Source organism: Mustela lutreola, chromosome 8, assembly GCF_030435805.1.
Source record: "Mustela lutreola isolate mMusLut2 chromosome 8, mMusLut2.pri, whole genome shotgun sequence".
NCBI lineage: Eukaryota > Metazoa > Chordata > Mammalia > Carnivora > Mustelidae > Mustela > Mustela lutreola.
Genome location: NC_081297.1, coordinates 115,190,159 through 115,208,986, shown reverse-complemented (window position 1 = coordinate 115,208,986; position 18,828 = coordinate 115,190,159).

Genomic DNA, 18,828 nt, shown 5'->3' with positions numbered 1-18,828 from the left:
CCCCGCCCCCCGCCCCTCCTCCCTCCGAGGGAAGCACCTAACTGGGGAGCTTTCCAGGACTCTGGCAAGAAATCGAATCTCCTGGATGTCTGGCAGTGGCCTGAAAAGTAGATACGGTGGTTTGGGGTTCAGCGAAACACAGCTCCATCTTTTCCTGGTTTCACGAAAAAAAATCTGTGTAGAAACAGATGAAATGATGAGTATTTATTATACCTATTTTGCCAGGCACCACAGACACATTTTTGTTCCCTGAGACAAACATACGGGAGCACACAGAAAACAGAGCTGTAGCTTTAAAGGCAAAGACTGATCTTTTACCTTTTTATTGTAACTCCATAACCTCTGTTTACTGTTGAAAGTTTAAAAAATCCTGTTAGTTGACCCATCAAGTGCCTTGGTATCTGTATCCCTCCACTGCATTTACATGATAATATTGGAACCTAAAAGGAACCTACGTGTAATAGAAGTGATCATTTTTATTTATTTATTTATTATTATTATTACCTCCAACATTCTCTTATCCTTTTAATTGTTAACTAAAACCTAGATATATACCTCCAAATATAGACTCTGACATCCACACTACTCCAACACTAGTCCGAACTGCCTTCACTTCCTGCATGGACTAATGCAGTACCTTTCTAAATGGTTTTATTTGTATTCCTGCTACTCTCTGCTCCCCACAGTCTTAACTTCAGGCATCAGACAGAAGATTCTTTGGAAAACCTACACTCTCTTTACTTTAAAATGTTCAATGATTTCCTGATGCACATCAAATAAAACTCTTGATTCTTACCATGGCCAGCCAAGCCCTCATTTGGCCCTGATCCCTCCTCTCCCCTGACCTTGTCAGCAACAGACATCCTCCTCGTCTGATACTTACCACTTTCTTCTCTTTCCTCATAGGATGCCTTCTCAGACCTTCTCTAGCTCCTTCTCGGCATTCTGATCTTAACTTAAATGTTCTCAACGAAGAGACTTTCCCAGCCCACACTAGCATTGTACCAGGAACCCTGCCAGAATGGCAGCTCCAAGAGAGCCTTATCAGCCTGGTTTCCCACATCATACCCAGAGCCTGTAACATCTGGACAGGTAGAAGAAACTAAAACAAAACAACACAAAATCTTGACAAGAAATGAACAAATAAACATGCTTAGCAAAAACTTGATAGCAGCTGAAAATCCACAAATTTTCATTATGAGAGAATAAGGTAAGCTGTTTTGTTGTCCATGTCAAATAATGAAGAATTAGCACAGGAGAGGGGGAAGAAGTAGGTTAAAAATTCTTAAGATGCACCAGCTCTTCAGGAAAACCTGTGGTAAGTCACACACAGACAGCTCTCTTTAATAATTAAGAGGACTCAGAGACATGAAGGTAGTAGAGAGGTTTGGGTTCAGCGTGCTAAAAGCTTATGCGCATTTCTAGAGCTGTCTTCACTTCGAGGCTCCAACAGTTTTAAATAAATGTTTTCCACACACATTCCCCCCCTCCACCTCCTCCTTTTCTCCTCTCCCTACCCTCAACTCCTGGAGATTGGGAGCTTGGGAGATGGTGAGAAATGTACCATTTTGCTCTCCCTGATGAATGAAAGGCTGAAAAACCAGCTGTGTTGCTTTTAACAAATTTTTCTATTTTAATTTAATGTGAGTCTCAATATTCTTCAATGCATTAAACCTTGGTTACTTTCAGACTTCTCTCCAAGGACTGAGAAGCATCCACTGTCTGCCTTTTCCACCTCCCTTGAACACCAATGGGGGAGAGCAGAATCAGTTAAAAGATGTCATCGCTATCTTTGGAGACCATTTCAAATCTGGGGACATCGCTTTTTAGCTTATTAAAGTGTACTCACTCATCGTGAGCTCACTACCTCAGTTCTGAATATATTCTACTTAAAGCTACTGTTGCTCTCCACAGATGAAGGAAATGAGGCTGGTTGGCTTAACTTTCCTACCTTAGACACGAGACTGGCCAAAAAAGTGCTAAGCCCTTATTTTCCCAGAGTAGGTTCCACACATCTGCTACCTCACCACTTCCTCAATGAATTCTTTTTTATAGTCTCCCCGACCTACCCTGCATTTGTTCTGCATTCCCAGGTCTTTGTTGTATAATTCATACCTTTGCAGTGCCAGGTCCTAGGGGGAAAGATTTCCTTATTTGCCTAAGACATTTTTAGTTTATTGTGCAATACTATCTTCCCTTTGGGTGTTGCATAAATATTAACTAAAAATCCACATCTGGTCTTAGTCTTCATTTCTATTTGTCCTAATATAACTTCTCTTTGAACAGTTCATTTGGAAAGTGTGCCAAGGGTGAAATGTGGCACATAAATTCTCCTGCCTGCACAGAATGCCTTTTAAAGTGCCCACAGATTTGGTTATTTATGAACAGAAGATTTGCACCTCTTCCTTGCTCTCTCAATTCTAAAATTGTACCAGGCCAAAGTAATTACAAGCTCCCATATGTTTTGTGAAAAAGGTATCCAAGAATCTCCTGCTAAAATCTTAACAGATTGACTAGGAAGCAGAAAAACACTAGCCCAGCAGGTGAAACTGCCTCTTTAGGGAGGTCAGAACAGAGCTCTCTGCTGGGGGAATCATAAGCTCTGGGCTTTACTCAGGAAATAACCCTGCAGGAGAAAAACAGCAGAGCGTGGATGAAATGTGGGTCAGGGAGCTGAAAGAGGCACGCGCGCTGCTTGGTTAACTAATGACAGCGAAAGCATTGGCTACACATGCGACATTGAGATGTTCCCAGCATACCATAAAATGCTGCCCCCGGACACTGCAATATGTAACATCGCTTTGTCCCCAGACTTGTGATCCATTAGGAATATAATTAGGACAATACAGCCGCAGAAACAGATCCTGTCACCTCTGTCACCAACCCGGGGCTGTTAAGAACCAGCTGCTCTGAAAATAATGATCACTTTAAAAAAACTCTCGCAGGCTCCCAGCTTGTGGTTCAGAGGATATGGGGGCAGGGGAGGGGAGGGGAGGAAGAGGAGGAGGAGTGTAGAAATAACATGTTAATAACCAGATATGGGTAAATTGCAGAGATGTTCAGGCTAATGATAGAATTCAGAAACTCAGTCAAGAAAGCCAGGACAACCCTGATCATAGACTCTCTCTCAATACATTCACATGCACTGGTGTAAACAGTGATCAAAAATTCTAACAGCTTGAAAAAATTGCACAGACTCTTGGGTAACAGAGTTTTGATAAACCTCAGATTCTGTAAAATAAAAGAAAAAGAGGAAAGAGAAGACTAGTTTTGATGTGAGCATTCAGTAAACCAGTTACCCAGGAAGGTTGCCCTGGTACTCACCCCAGCATGGACCCTTTAAACTTGCCCAGTCTGCCAGAGCTTTCTGCAAAGGTGGCTTTATATCTGTAATGTCCAACAGAGCAGCCATCAGCTCCATGTGGCTAGTTAGCATTTAAAATGTGGCCAGTATAACTGAGGAACTGAATTTTAAATTTAAATTTGAAATGAATTTAAATTTGCATGGGGACAGTGGCTAGTGGCTACTTAACAAGAGAATGCTTATCAAAGCCATTGTCTGTTCTTTGCACCAGTGACAGCTTTAGTTCTGAACCTTTTGTGCGGGACTGCTCCACACCCACACATGGCTTGCCTTTATTTCTAAAATAAGGCATCGAACACTTTTTGGGCGTTAGGCATTTCACTGAGGATGCTATCTTTAAGTTCTCATTTAATCCTTACAACTGCCCTGGGAGGTAGGTAGCATTACTGTCCCTGTGTTACAGATTAGGATGTAGAGGCGTGGAGAAGTTTAGTAAATTGTTCATAGTCCGGAAGCCTCTAGTGGTGGATCTGACATTGGAACGTCTGTCTTTTAACTCCAGAAGTCTATGCTTTAACAACCATTAAAGCTATGCTTTAATGAAAATGAAAGAAGGCTATGCTTTAACCAACCAACATCAGTCCAATGTTCCTTCTGCTGTCAGAACACCACATTCCCACTAGGGTCTATTTCAGAAGGAGCTCCTGGCTATTGCCACGGTACTCTGACTAAATTCATCTTCTTCCTCTTCTACCCTCCCTCAGATGAGTAGGGATAAAATGCTTTAAAATTTCCCTTATCAACCACTTTTCAATTTTTTCCCCCAAACCTGCTATCAAAACCTGCAGACTCCACAGACTATATACTAGAAACCCTTCCCTATAAAATACACACTCCACATATGTATCTTTTTAAGATTTTGTTCATTTATTTGACAGAGATCACAAGTAGGCAGCGAGTCAGGTGGGGGGGGCGAAGCAGGCTCCCCGCTGAGCGCTGAGTGGAGAGCCCTATGTGGGGCTCGATGTGGGGCTCGATCCCAGGACCCTGAGATCATGACCTGAGCTGAAGGCAGAGGCTTTAACCCACTGAGCCACCCAGGTGCCCCAACACTTCAACTTCACATATATTTTTAAAAATAGATTTATTCAGGGGTACCTGGGTAGCTCAGTTCTGGCTGAGCTTCTGACTCTTAGTTCTGACTCAGGTTGCAGTCTGGGGTTCCTGGGACCCAGCCCCATGTCCCTGCGCACATACATTCTCTCTATATTAAATAAATAAATAAATCTTCTAAAAAGATGTATTCAAATCATGTATAGACATTTTTTCTAACATAATCCCCATCGTGTGTTACAAAAATAGCTGAGATAAGGAACATAACCCAGACTCCAGCAAAGTAATGAAAGTATTAGTGCAAATCACAATTTGGAAAAACCAAATAAAGCATTTATAATTGACTTAATATTATCATGTTAAAAACCCCGCTACAAATTTGCACCTCATAAAGCATTTTTAATCCATTCATTATTGCTGTCAAATGACTAGAAAGTCTATTTGGAGTTTGGTCTATTAATCTAATAATATATGATAGGAAGCCAGTGTATTTAAAACTTTTGCAATAGATTTAAATTCCCCATTTCAATGAATAAATATCTTATAATGTGTAGTACTGTTATTTAATAATTATAAATGAATGATATACTTAAAGTCTTGCATATAGATTTCCACCACCCTATATTTTTTTCCAAATGTTTATTCCTTCTTTCTTTTTTGTCCTTTAGAATCTATTATTTTTGCATATTTTGCCCAATGAAAACATTTAAATCGTTTTTTTTAATTAGAGTATAATTGGCACATAATGTTACAATCATTTCAGGAGAACTTTTAAATCTTAATGCATGAAACAACAAAGTCACCTTCACCTATGTTAAGATCTGCCCTGAGACAGACAAACTATTAAGAAAACAGGTTATCTGCAACGGTAGATTTGAAGCTAAGACATTTATTTTCTTGGCAGTCTGTTTGAAAGTCAGTCCCCAGTTGAAGTGGACAAATGATGAAGACATTAGATTCATCAATTCCAAGCTGATTTTTGGCCAAGCGTCTCCTGTAATTTATGTCACAAACGTGATACAGGCAAACACGGATCTGCTTAATGTGGCTATAGATGAATTTGCATTTTCTAGAACTTCATATAAATGGAAATAACGCTGTGTCCTTCTTTTGCTGAGGGGGGCTTCTTTCACTCAACATAATTATTTTGAGATTCTTCAAAGTTTTGTGTGTATTAACAGTTCATTTATGTTTATCTCTGAGTAACATCCTACTTGTATGGCTGTACCACAATTTGTTTATCCATGTATCTGTTGATGAGGATTTGAATTCTTTCTAGTTTCTGGCTACTGCAAACAAAGCTGCTATGAACATTCATGAGAAGAATTTGCATGGACACATGTTTTCATCTGTCTTGGGTAAATACCCACCTAGGAGTGGGATGGCTGAGTCATTCAGTCCCCTAGTGTCTGCTATGGTAAGAAACTGCCAACCTGTTTTCCAAAGTGGTTACACCACTTCACATTCCTACCATCAGCTTGTGACAGTTCCACTTGTCCACATTTTGCCAACACTTGATAGAGTCAGTCGTTTTAATTTTAGACCTCCTACCAGAGTGGAGTGATACCACATTTCACTTTTGTCCTTCCCCTAATACTAATGATTTTGAGCATCTTTCCATTTGCTCATTTTCATTTTTAACACACACATCTTTGGTAACAAGTCTGTTCGAATCATTTGCCCCATCTCTTTTGTTGCTGTGATTGTTGGCTTCTTCTTCTTCTTCTTCTTCTTCTTCTTCTTTTTTTTTTTAAGACTTTATTTACTTATATGCCAGAGACAGAGAGAGAGAGAGAGAGAGAGAGGGCACACAAGCAGGGGGAGCAGCCAGCCGAGGGAGAAGCAGGCTCCCTGATGAGCAAGGAGCCCAACACAGGACTTGATCCCAGGACCCTGGGATCATAATCTGAGCAAAAGTCAGACACTTAACCAACTGAGCCACCCATGTGTCCCTAATTGTTGGCTTCTTATAGCAAAATTATGAGTTCTCAGGTCTGCAGTGACAAGTCCAGCATGGCTCGACTTGATGAAAATGAAGGGTGTAGATGAAAATGAAGGGTGTAGAACAGCTGGGCTTTTACCTGGAGGCTCTGGAGAAGAACCCACTTCCCAACTCATTCAGGTGATTGAATGAGTTGCAACTGTAGGACTGAGCTTGGTATTTCCTTGCCTCAGATTTTAGAGGCAGACCACCTTCCTTCTCAGAAGTTCCCCTCCATTTGCAAATTAGCAACAATGCCTAAAGTCCTTCCATGCTTCAAATATGACGTTTTTTCCCATTAAAAAAAAATTGCTTTGTCTTTCTATTATTAAATTTTGAGAATTCTTTATTTGAAATACAAGCCTTTTATTAGATATATAATTTGCAAACATTTTCTTTCTGCCTTTGGCTTCTCTTTTCATTCTTTTAATGATTTCTTTCAAAGAGCAGACATTCTTAACTTTGAGTTAAGTCCAATTGATCTTTTTTTATCATGTTTTTAATCTTGTATCTAAGAAATGTTTCCTTAATCCAAGGTTACAAAGACTTTCTCCTGCTTTTCTCTAGAAGTATTATAGTTTGGGGTTTTAGAGGTAGATCTATAACCCTTATAGGTTAGTTTTTGTTTATGGGATGAAGTATTGCTTAAAGTTCTCTCTCTCTCTTTTTGTCTTTGGATATTTAATTATTCCAGCATGATTTGCTAAAAATGTCTATTTTCTCCACTGAATTGCCTTTGCATCTTTATGGATTGGCACATGTATGTAAGTCTATTTCTGAATATATATTCTGTCCATCGATTCTTTTGTCTATTTTTATGCCATAATCAAACTACCTTGATTACTGAAGCTTTATAAGTCTTGAAGTTGAGCATTGTCATTTTTATTAATTTGTTCTTTTTCAAAGTTGTTCCCTCCCCTATTTAATTAAAAATTTTTAAATTGTATTTCCACTTGTTACTATAAGCCCCTATCATTTGGGGCTTGTTTTCTTTCACCACTTTTTGACTTATCTATTTCTCAGGTATATTATATATAAGTATGTGATTATGTATGTGTGGGTATGTAGGTCTAAAAAATGTGATTTTGTCTGTTCTTTGAGTGAGTTCTCTGTGTGAGAAGTAGAGTGAACATTTATGGCCTAAGATACAGGTTGGTACAATGGGCAGGTAGGATTGAGACAGGCAGATGTCACCCTTTCTAAGCAATATCTTCAACATGTATTTATGTTCAAAATGAGAAACTTATACACATTGGAAGTAACACAACACTTTAGCTTTTTTTTTGCTCAGATCTGTACTTTTAGCTTTTATTGTTCAGATCTGAACTGTCATATGCATAGCACTAGTCACTAGCACTCACAAAAGATAAGTGATTTTAGTGTATATATTTACAAGTTTTTTCTTGTATTTTCAGTTTCTCATCTCTTCCTCCCATCCCCTATGCCCTTTCATGCATTCAAGCCAGCAGAACATTTCCCATTCTTCTATGGTTCCTGTTCTATCATAAGTTTTATTTTTGTGATGTTTCAGGACAAGACAGCATCTTTGAAAATATCTTACTTGTTTAAACTTTAGTTGTAAATCCCTGGATCTCAACCAACATTGTGTATCATGTGCTGTAGTCAGTTTAAACATTTCAGCTGCCAACACCTACAGACCTCAGTCTCAGTTGAGACTGGTCAGTCATTACACCGTACCACCTACTTACAGAAATATGCCCCCAAAATACCCAGGGGAGATAGGTTGATTCTGACCCAAAGTGACTTTTGAGCTGCAATTCAAGGGGTCAATCATCTTTACATTTGTGAAAAGAACCAAATATGAGCTGTATTTCCAATTTATTTCAGTTATGATTTCGTATTCTCAATGGAGAAATCATGAGCACCCACCTGGCTGACCCATCCTTCAACTTGGATTTGGGTCCAGGTGCCAATCCTTTGCCCAGGTAATACTACTAAAAGCCACAAATGATGGCTGCCCACAGGTAAACCTGTGCTTTGTTTGAATACGTTTTTCCTAATCTCCTCCCCACTCCCTGTCTCTCTTACCCACAGCCAAAGTAAGTAGGGTTTCTGATGTGGAGACAAAGGAAAAAAGAGGTGTTTATATTTGCTGAACACCTACTATGTGCCTACTGATACTATGCCAGGTATTCTAAATATACTATATAATATAATTCGCACAATAGTCTGGCCAAATCCGTATTATTACTGTCTTTTCACAAATGACAAAACTAAGGGTCAACAATATTAACCTGTGCTAGATGGCAATATTAACCTGCTAAATGTCCCTTTGTAAGGGACAAAGAAACAGCTTTTGGAAGGACTTCAAAGTGTCTTCGTTTTTGCTCTGGTGAGATTTTCATGAGATAATGGAAGGGAAGGAGATAGACTCATGGGTCATACAAACAAAATCATGTTTAGGTTTTGCATAAATAAAACTGGAGGCAAAGTCCAGAGGGCTACTGAATTTTGGCAGGATATGAAGAATTTGGAATATAAAAGATAGAAATACTAAAGGTAGTGAATTCCTGCCAAGAACACCAAGAAGCTAAGATTCAGGCAGGGAACAGACTAACTCCCACTGTTGGAAATTTTTATCTCCCAATCTAGTATTGAGAGCCAAGCAAGGGGATGCCACTCTGCACAGATTCACATGAAGGAATACCTTTTAAAACCATATTGTAGATAGAGAAAAATTAGCCTTTACCTTGAGGCCAGATGTAGAGATAAAAGAATACAATGTATACATGAAGATACACAAATTACATTTCCTATCTCATCATCTTATTCAAAATACCTCTTAAAAATCATGTTTTATAACAGAAACACCAGAAAACAAAGAAGTAAAAATTGGCTATCCATCCCTGGAAAGCATTCAGAGATTCTGGAAACAATTATTCAATAAAAGCAACTCAAAAACTCCTTAATAATATGTATAGATACTCTTGAAGAATTTGAGAACTATATAATATTAAATAAAGGATTATTCATTAAAAGTGATGCTGGGAGTGATTGCCAAGTGCTGTCGGGGGTGGGGGGGGTTGGGGAGGGAAGGTAGGAAGTTCCTGTTCAATGGGTATAAAAAAGTTCTAGCAATCAGGCATGCAAGAATGTGCATATAGGGGCACCTGGGTGGCTCAGTTGATTAAGTGTCTGCCTTCAGCTCAGGGCATGATCCCTGGGTCCTGGGATGAGCCCAGCGTCAGGTTCCCTGCTCAGCGGGGTGCCTGCTTATCCCTCTTCCTCTGACCCTCCCCCTACTCTTGCTGGTGAGTGTGTGTCCGTGGGCACATGCATGCTATTTCTATCTCTCTCAAGTAAAATCTTTAAAAAAAAAAAAAAAAAAAAAAAGAATGCATAGAGTTAACAATACACACAGTACACTTAAAAATTTTTAAGAAGGTAGATTTCATATTATGTGTTTTACCATAATTTTCTCTAAAAGTGATTCTGGGAAATCAATTTTCAGTGATAATTAATAAATACTTGCAAAATACCCTTTCTTAAGCCATTTCAGATCGTTAGGTAGTATTCAAACTAAGAATTATTATTCATTTATGTGTCTTTTTAAAGTTACTCTACTAAATATATTTTTGAAATACATAATACAGTGTACCTCTATAATATGGACACTTATTTCAATAAGTTGACTGTTGGTAAAATAATTTCAGCAAAATAGGAGCATGTATTTAGAGGTAGATTGATCTGCTGGCTATTTTTCTAATGGATATAAGCAGAAAATAATATGAAACTATAGTTAAAATCAGAACATTTGCCTGAATATCAACAAAATGGATTTTCTACCAAAGCATTTTCTTAGGGGAGGTCATTTCCTAGCTCAGATCTGCAATGGAGTTGAAATATTAAAGATAGTGCCTTTTTAGGAAAATAGTCAATAAAAATGATTTTTACTTCCTATGATTCACTGATTGCCACTTATTATTAACTTGTAGTGCCCTGAAATCTAAGTAGCTGCTTGGCTTCTTGATTATGCTCTTCCCGTGTCATATAAAGACAAAATCTTTGGAAGGTAAGCCAGTAAGAACAGGTAAGAAGTGCATTACCTTTGCCAGCTCAGTCCCTTGAAACAAGTTCCAAATTCAAAACTTTTTTCTTTGAAATCTCATATAATGTCAGTGTTACCAACAGCACTGAAAACCATCTTTAGAATGTAAAAGTAATCTAGAATTGATTTTCAGGACTGGAAAGAAAATACCTTATCTTCCTCTTAAGATCTGGGTCTCAGAAATTTACATTTTCATGGACAGAGATGATTCACGGATAAGCTTTGTCTCCTAATAGAGATTTGTTTTTACACCTGATGCTAAAATGCAGGACACAATTTCAGCCATTCAGCATTGTCACAAGAATGGTCTCTATTAAGGTAATTGGAGAATCACAGGGCCCCAGATTCACTCATAGGGAATAGCAGTATCAGGAGTCTTAAGATGTATAATAAAGAGTTTCCAAAATTCATTATATATATATATATATATATATATATATATATATATATACATATACCTAAAATAAATTAATAAAAATTTGCATAATGTTTTAATACAAAATTTACCCATGAATATCAGGTCAAATATCATCATAATTAAAGTTAAATTAAACCTCACCAATATATTGGACCTATAAATTAAAATCATAATAAACAATTTCCCCCACAATCCCATAAATGCACTTAAAAAATGTGCCATGCCATGGTACTATTTTAAAATCATTCACCCTATGCCCTCATGAGCTCCACTCAGCTATAATCACAAATACCCTTTCATTCAGATTCAACTTCAAACCAAAACAGAAACTATTCTTACCATGGCAGAATACACATCAGCACCATCAGCAAGTGGAAGGGACCCAGGGTCCACACTGCTTCCTGTTTGTTTCCCACCATTTGCCAACTGAATCGGTGTTTTCCCCCACACCCTTGTTGTGTTAGCTGAATCTATGTATATATCCAGACATCTGCTTTGGTTTTCTGTAATCATTTCAAAACCCATATGGATATAGAGCTTTCCCCTGCACCCAAGCTCACTTGGCTGGAGCCCTGACATCCTCCCCATTTTGACAGGCTTGTCGACGGAGTCTGAGCTCTGTTACCTGGACCATCCTGCTACTCATGGAGGTTCTGCTATATATCACTTGAAACCACAGTTCCATCTATCTCTTGACTCCTGGATAGCCTGATACCTATGGACTCCTTTGGCTGTGTTCCACCAAGCAGATTGAATCTCCTCAGAGAGCCATACCTACTGGAATGAAGCCCAAGTTTATCAAACGTCTTTGGACTCTGTATGTTGGACCATCACAGTCCCCTCATGAAGTAGCCCAACAGCTGGGGTAATTTTTTGTTCCACAATAACCACTTTTTCACCACCTTCAACCTTGTATTCCTTAGGTCCTGGTATACCTTGCTTGTTTATATGTTTCCATTCATGATTCTGTCAACGCTCACAGCTTTAGTGTGGTATTCTCAACTGATGCACATGGCAGCGAGAGAATGATGTGGAATATTAAACAATTTATTTCTTTTAAATTTGTACTGTGGATCTGGTAATACAGTGTGATACTGATTCTTTACATTGGCAAATACATGGACCCTGAACGGTAGGATGCTTAACTGATTCTTATTTATGATAATAATATTATGTAATCTCATTTAATAAGATTTATTTAAATAACTTTGATTTAAAGTATTTTTATGTACTAATTATAATTTGTATTTTTCCCTAGAATGAACATTTTAGGACAACCATCATTTAGTTTGAAAATGAAATAATTTGTTGATATTTTTCATATAAATTCACATTTTCAATGAAAATATATTCAAATTTTATGCTTTGAATATAATTGCATACTTATTTAAATCATTGTCGTTATCAGAAAACTATATAAAATCTTGATTTCAAAAACAATGAGTTTACTGAGATGAATTTGAGAAAATGAATGTTATAGAAAACATAAAAATGTAGGTATTATAGTTCTTTACTTTTTGACTTATGAAGACACCACTAGCCCATCAACTGAACACTCAACATGAGCAGTAGTAATTAAATTCATTTGGCTTTGGTCTTTTGCCAAATTAAGTTATATGAAAAAAGCCTAGCTATACACATATTTTCTGATTTTTTTAATGAAAGTATATTTGTCACAATAGAAGGAAAGAAGCGTTTGCTTGATTTTAAAGGTGGATGGTGTGTAATGTTCCATTGATGCTCTTGCCTTAGGCTCTGCAAATGTCAGGGGTAGGCCTAGGAGCTAAATACTAATATGTACTTAAAATACAGTGATACAATATGGACCCTAATTTCTCTTAATGTTATCTGTTGTTATTTGTCTGTTTATGTTGGTGGAGATGAAAGTGCGATTCTTCCTTCTACTCTAGTGTTTATGTGAGCCTCTGAATACTGACTCGAGACTTATTTTGAACCATTTTCTAAACAATGTCACAGAAATACTCATTTGTTTTCTTTGATTTTTCTGTAGAATACAATATTTCATACGAGAAGATGATTTCCTGCCCTTGAAGCAAAGAAATGCTGTGATTTGTCAGGATGTGATGCAGGTGGAGGGGTTCTGTGTGTGTCATTATCTGTGTATCCTCATTTCTTGGCAGCTTTGTTGTCCAGTAGAGAAAAAAAAAAAAAAATTTAAAGAACAGCTGAAATCTGTTTCTTATCATCATATTTTCCAGAGAATGGAGCAAGTCCTCTTGTCATCTGTTGGCTCAGTATCCATCTCTGCCATTTGTTCTGTAAGATTTCCCTTGAGATAAAAATGTTGAAAGACCGCTTCATGCCTTTCGCACTCCAGTCCTTCGCCTAACACCTGCCCCATAAATGCACGTCACTCCAGTAGGATTGTTAAGTTGTCCGATTCTCGAGTGATCTGGTTGAAAATTTTGATTTGTAAAATAAAAATACTTTATTTAATCCTTTTGCCATATACCAGTACTACTAGCCAGCAATCAAACCCATCCTTTTATTTCGTTCTCCCTACATATTCTGTGTAATCCTGGCATTAGAAACTATGGAAACGGTGTGTGCAAAATACACACACATTTTCAGAAGATGGTGCTCATATATCACGCTGGGCACTTTTGAACGAAGAGTCCTACACCAAGGCAAGTCATTATGAGGAGAGAAGAAGACCACCAGGGAAGGATGGATGCCAGTCAGCTGGTGGTGTGACTGGTGGTGCAGCAACATGTTCCTTTCTCCAAGGTGCAGTGGTAGCTCCCCCATTCTGGCTGCAATCCTGGGTGGTCAGTGGTATGCTGCCTCCCTAAATCCTGCAGTTTGAATTACAGTCACTGTTCTAACGCACTTCCTGTCAGGAAGGGTTGTGGGGACGTGCCAGTTAAAACAGCTGTTGCATCTGATGTGTGCAAAGCTGTGATCAGGGGAGCAAAGAGGCTCTCCTAGATGTTGCCAATGTAGGAGTTAGAGAGTTGCCAAACAAACAAACCAACCAACCACGTTCTTTTGAAGTATTCCCAACTGTTCCTCTTTTATTTTAATATATTCCTATACTCTACTACAATTTGTTGGTTAATTTTCTAAAGACAGGCGCACCAGTGGGATCAGTCAGTGGAACATGTGACTCTTGATCTCAGGATTGTAAAAGTTCAAGCCCACATTGGGAGCAGAGATGACTTACACTTTTAAAAAAAAAAAAAAAGAAAAGAAAAGAAGAAAAATAAGAAGAAAGAAAGAAAGAAAGAAAGAAAGAACGAACAGCCTGGTTATATTTATTTTGAGCTTTTCAGGTTTTCCAGACATTCTAATTAGAACACACAGATGGACTCCTCTTGATGATTAAAGACTGATTGCTTTGGTCCGTTGCATTGTGTAGACAAAAACAGCACCTCAACAGCCATCCAGTGGACACTCCATCAGCATGATGCTTTCACCTAATTCATGACTCCTGATTTAAGGACCCACAAAAACTTGTGCCCTAATGGGCCTTTTGATCACAAAACTATTTTTTTTCTTTAGATCTGTTTGTTTATTCGTTGCTTTTCTAGGCAGAGAGGAAATGAGAATTTTATTCTCTCCACTGTTAAGCTAGGCATATTGTCTGACCCTCTCTTTCACTTCCACATTGAGCATAAATATTTTTAAAAATTCAAACAGCTTGAAAATATCCAAGTAGATTGAAAAAAAAAAAAAAAAGACCACGCAGATTTTTACTCTTGTTATGGTTAAAGGCAAATTCTCAAAATAGTGCTGGTACCCAGTGGTTGCATAGTAAGTACTTGCTGGACTGAATTATTGCACCCTGTCCCTGCATTTAACTCTGGAAGAGACCATTTGAAATAAAGTATCAGTTTGAACGTTGATTTTTGTTTTATTTAAGAAACTCAGTTTATGATAAAGTTCAGCTTCATAGCATATTATATTAAATTGTTAACTATTAGAAAATGATGAGTACCAACAGCAGAAAGAAATATGCTAGTTACTTATTTATACACACAGTGTTCCTATTTTTATATATTTTTTCAGTTACTAAAATGGAACTATAAACCAGAGGGCAACACATTTCTTTTTCTCTATCACCAGATGCATATAATGGAAATGTTGCTCACAAAGAGGACATTTGTTATTTCATATGTGATCATCAAGAAACAGATGGAGATTTTGTTAACTGTTTCCTTTGCTGTGCAAAAGCTTTTGATCTTGATGAAATCCCAGTAGTTAAGCCAACGTTCTAAGAAAAAAGGCACTTGGTCACTAGTTGTCCAATAGGTGGCTATGACCCAGAAGGTAAGGTATCCCTCCTCAGGAGGGTTAATAAAATTAATAGAAATTCATGACTCTTGCCCTTTGGCATTTACTCTCAGTCATAATTTGGCATTCTTTCCTTCTCTCGAATGCTGACTTCCTTCCTGTTCCAATGCTTTATTACATTAGTCATAAATCTCGCTTCCCTGTCTTCTCTTTCTTGTGCTGTTTTAGTGGATTTGAATCTTAGTCCCCCAAATAAGGTGAAAAAGGAACATCACATTGTTTAATTAATTTGAATTAAGAAGACTAACTAGAGTCCTATCTCACTAGGTTGTTTGAAAATGAAAACTCAGTCATTTGGTGGGCAACTGCTCTCTTTCCTGGGGCTTTCTTGAGTTTCCCGTGATTTATGTGGCTGACTAAAATGGAAGAGGAGCCCTTCATGCTCAGCCTATCCAGATTGCTGTAGAGAATCCTCATCATCTAAGCCTAAATGAGTCCTTGAAAGGTAGCAGCCCTTCTGGCATGCTTGGGACCTCAAGAATGCCATTGGTGCCAAAATCTAAGAGCCAAGTATTCAGCCTTCCAGGGCCCATTACACTTTTTTTTTTAAGATCTTGTCACTTTTTTCAGGTACTGGAAGGGAATGGGTTGACTCTTACTGAGAATCCCCACTCATCTCATGAACCTTTAATCTTAGGGACCAAACATATTTTAATCTATGAGTTTAGACAGGAAGAAGTACTCTTCAGATATTTTAACTGTGTACCACAAACTCTTCCTCAGGGCAAAGCCTCCAAAGACCCCAGATAACTTCTTAGATCTAGGGAGGGGCTAAAAAATTATACAGAACAAAACATAAGATTAATATTTCATAATTATTTTGTTTCTCTCTGAGGACTTAACCCTCTGCTTCAACTGATTTCTTTTTCTTTCTTTCAGCATAATAATGGAATGCTTGCTAGGGGTCAGCCTTACAGAAATCCTGAGAGGTCAATATTACTAATCCCATGTGAGAGTTGAAGAACTGGAAGGTAGAAAAGATAAATGCAGTAGCAGAGTTGAAATGTGTGTTTGCTTACCGGCTCCTAAGGAAGTGTAGTTTAAATGGAGAGAAGTATCCAAAGTGGGACTAGAACTCTTGTATTATCGCCCAAGTGTCTACAAAGTGGCTGATCTTGACAAAAATGCTTAACCTCTTAGATCCTGAGTTTTTCCTTCAGAAATGGAGCTACTTGCTACTCAGATATTAAATGAGATGACAGGGGAAGCCTGGGTGGCTCAGTTGGTTAAAGCCTCTGCCTTCGGCTAAGGTCTCCATCCCAGGGTCCTGGGATTGAGCCCTACATTGGGCTCTCTGCTCAGCAGGGAGCCTGCTTCTCCTCCTCTCTCTGCCTGCCTCTCTGCCTACATGTGATCTCTGTCTGTCAAATGAATAAATAAAAATCTTTAAAAAAAAATAAATGAGATGATGGACAATAGACTAGTTGACAGTACTATACAGATGTAAGACACTTAGAACAGTCTATGGCTCCACAGGTTACACAACCAAGGTGATCAGAATTTGTGGGGATCAGTCAGCCCATGAGATGATAGAGATGTCCCCAGGAAATCAGGAAAAAAGAATCTCTATGTAGAATAATAGGCATCTGATTCTGAGTGGGGAGGAGATTAGGTAGTCAAAGAAGAAAGTAATAGGTTCCCCTGAAGATAAAAATTTATGGCGATTCAGGGAGGAGTCAAGATGGCAGAGAAGTAGCAGGCTGAGACGATATCAGGTAGCAGGAGATCAGCTAAATAGCTTATCTAGCCATTGCGAAGACCTACAAACCCAATGGGAAATCAAAGAGAAGAAGAGCAACAATTCTAGAAACAGAAAATTCATCACTTTCTGAAAGGTAGGACCTGCAGAGAAGTGAATCCAAAGTGAAGGGAAGAGAGACCGCGGGGGGAAGGGCCATCTCCCGGCAAGCGGCAGAGCAATAGAGCACAAAATCAGGACTTTTAAAAGTCTGTTCCATGGAGGGACATCGCTAAACCGGGGGGAAGCCCACACAGGGTCAGCATAACCCCACATCCTGTGGGGTCACAGAAGGACTGGGGGTGTCACAGAGTTCACAGGTATTAGAGCAGGGAAGCTGGCTACAGTAACAAAGCCAAGGAATGAGCTCTCAGCTTGGGGTTACCTTGAACCGGGCACAGGCTGGGTGAGCTCGGAGCATGGCAGGAGGCCACGGAGAGGGAAGCGACTGGGCGCTTTCCTCCAAGTGTGACCAGAGACCAGGGAGATGGGGGCGGTTGGGCGCTTTCCTCTGAGGGCACACTGAGGAGCAGAACCCCAAGCTCTTCACTCTTCTGGGCCGGAGATTGGGAGGCCGCCATCTTCATTTCCATCCTCCAGAACTCTATGGAAAGCACTCAGGGAACAAAAGCTCCCGAAAGCAAACCTGAGAGGATTACTTAGCCCAGGCCCTGGCAAGGGTGGTGCAATTCCACCTGGGGCAAAGACACTTGAGAATCACTACAACAGGCCCCTCCCCCAGAAGATCAACAAGAAACCCAGCCAAGACCAACTTCACTCACCAAGGAGAACAGTAGAATTCCAGAGGAGGAGAAAGTGAATCTTTATCTGGACAAAATGACAAGGAGGAAAAACTCACCACAAAAAAAAAGAACAATAAGCAGTACCAAAGGCTGGGGACCTAATTAATGCAGATATTGGTAATATGACAGACCTAGAGTTCAGAATGACGATTCCCAAGGTTCTAGCCGGGCTCAAAAAAGGCATAGAAGATATTAGAAAAACACTCTCTGGAAAGATAAAAGCCCTTTCTGTAGAAATAAAAGAACTAAAATCTAACCAAGTTAAAATTTAAAAAGCTATTAATGAGGTGCAATCAAAAATGGAAGCTCTTACTGCTAGGATAAATGAGGCAGAAGAAAGAATTAGGGACATGGAAGACCAAATGACAGAGAATAAAGAAGCTGAGCAAAAGAGAGACAAACAAATACTAAACCACAAGGAGAGAATTCGAGAGATAAGTGACACCATAAGACAACACAACATTAGAATAATTGGGATTTCAGAAGAAGAAAGAGTGGGGGGAGCAGAAGGTATATTGGAGAGAATTATTGTAGAGAATTTCCCTAATATGGCAAAGGGAACAAATATCAAAATCCAGGAGATACTAAGAACGCCCCTCAAAATCAATAAATATAGGTCCACACCTCGTCACCTGATAGTAAAATTTACAAGTCTTAGTGACAAAGAGAAAATCCTGAAAGCAGCCTGGGAAAAGAAGTCTGTAACATACAAGAGTAAAAACATTAGATTGGCAGTGGACCTATCCACAGAGACCTGGCAGGCCAGAAAGAACTGGCATGATATATTCAGAGCACTAAAAGAGAAAAACATGCAGCCAAGAATAGTATATCCAGCTAGGCTATCATTGAAAATAGAAGGAGAGATAAAAATCTTCCAGGACAAACAAAAATTGAAAGAATTTGCAAACACCAAACCAGCTCTACAGGAAATATTGAAAGGGGTCATCTAAGCAAAGAGAGACCCTAAAAGTAGTAGATCAGAAAGAAACAGAGACAATATACAGTAACAGTCACCTTACAGGCAATACAATGGCACTAAATTCATATCTCTCAATAGTTACCCTGAATGTTAATGGGCTAAATGCCCC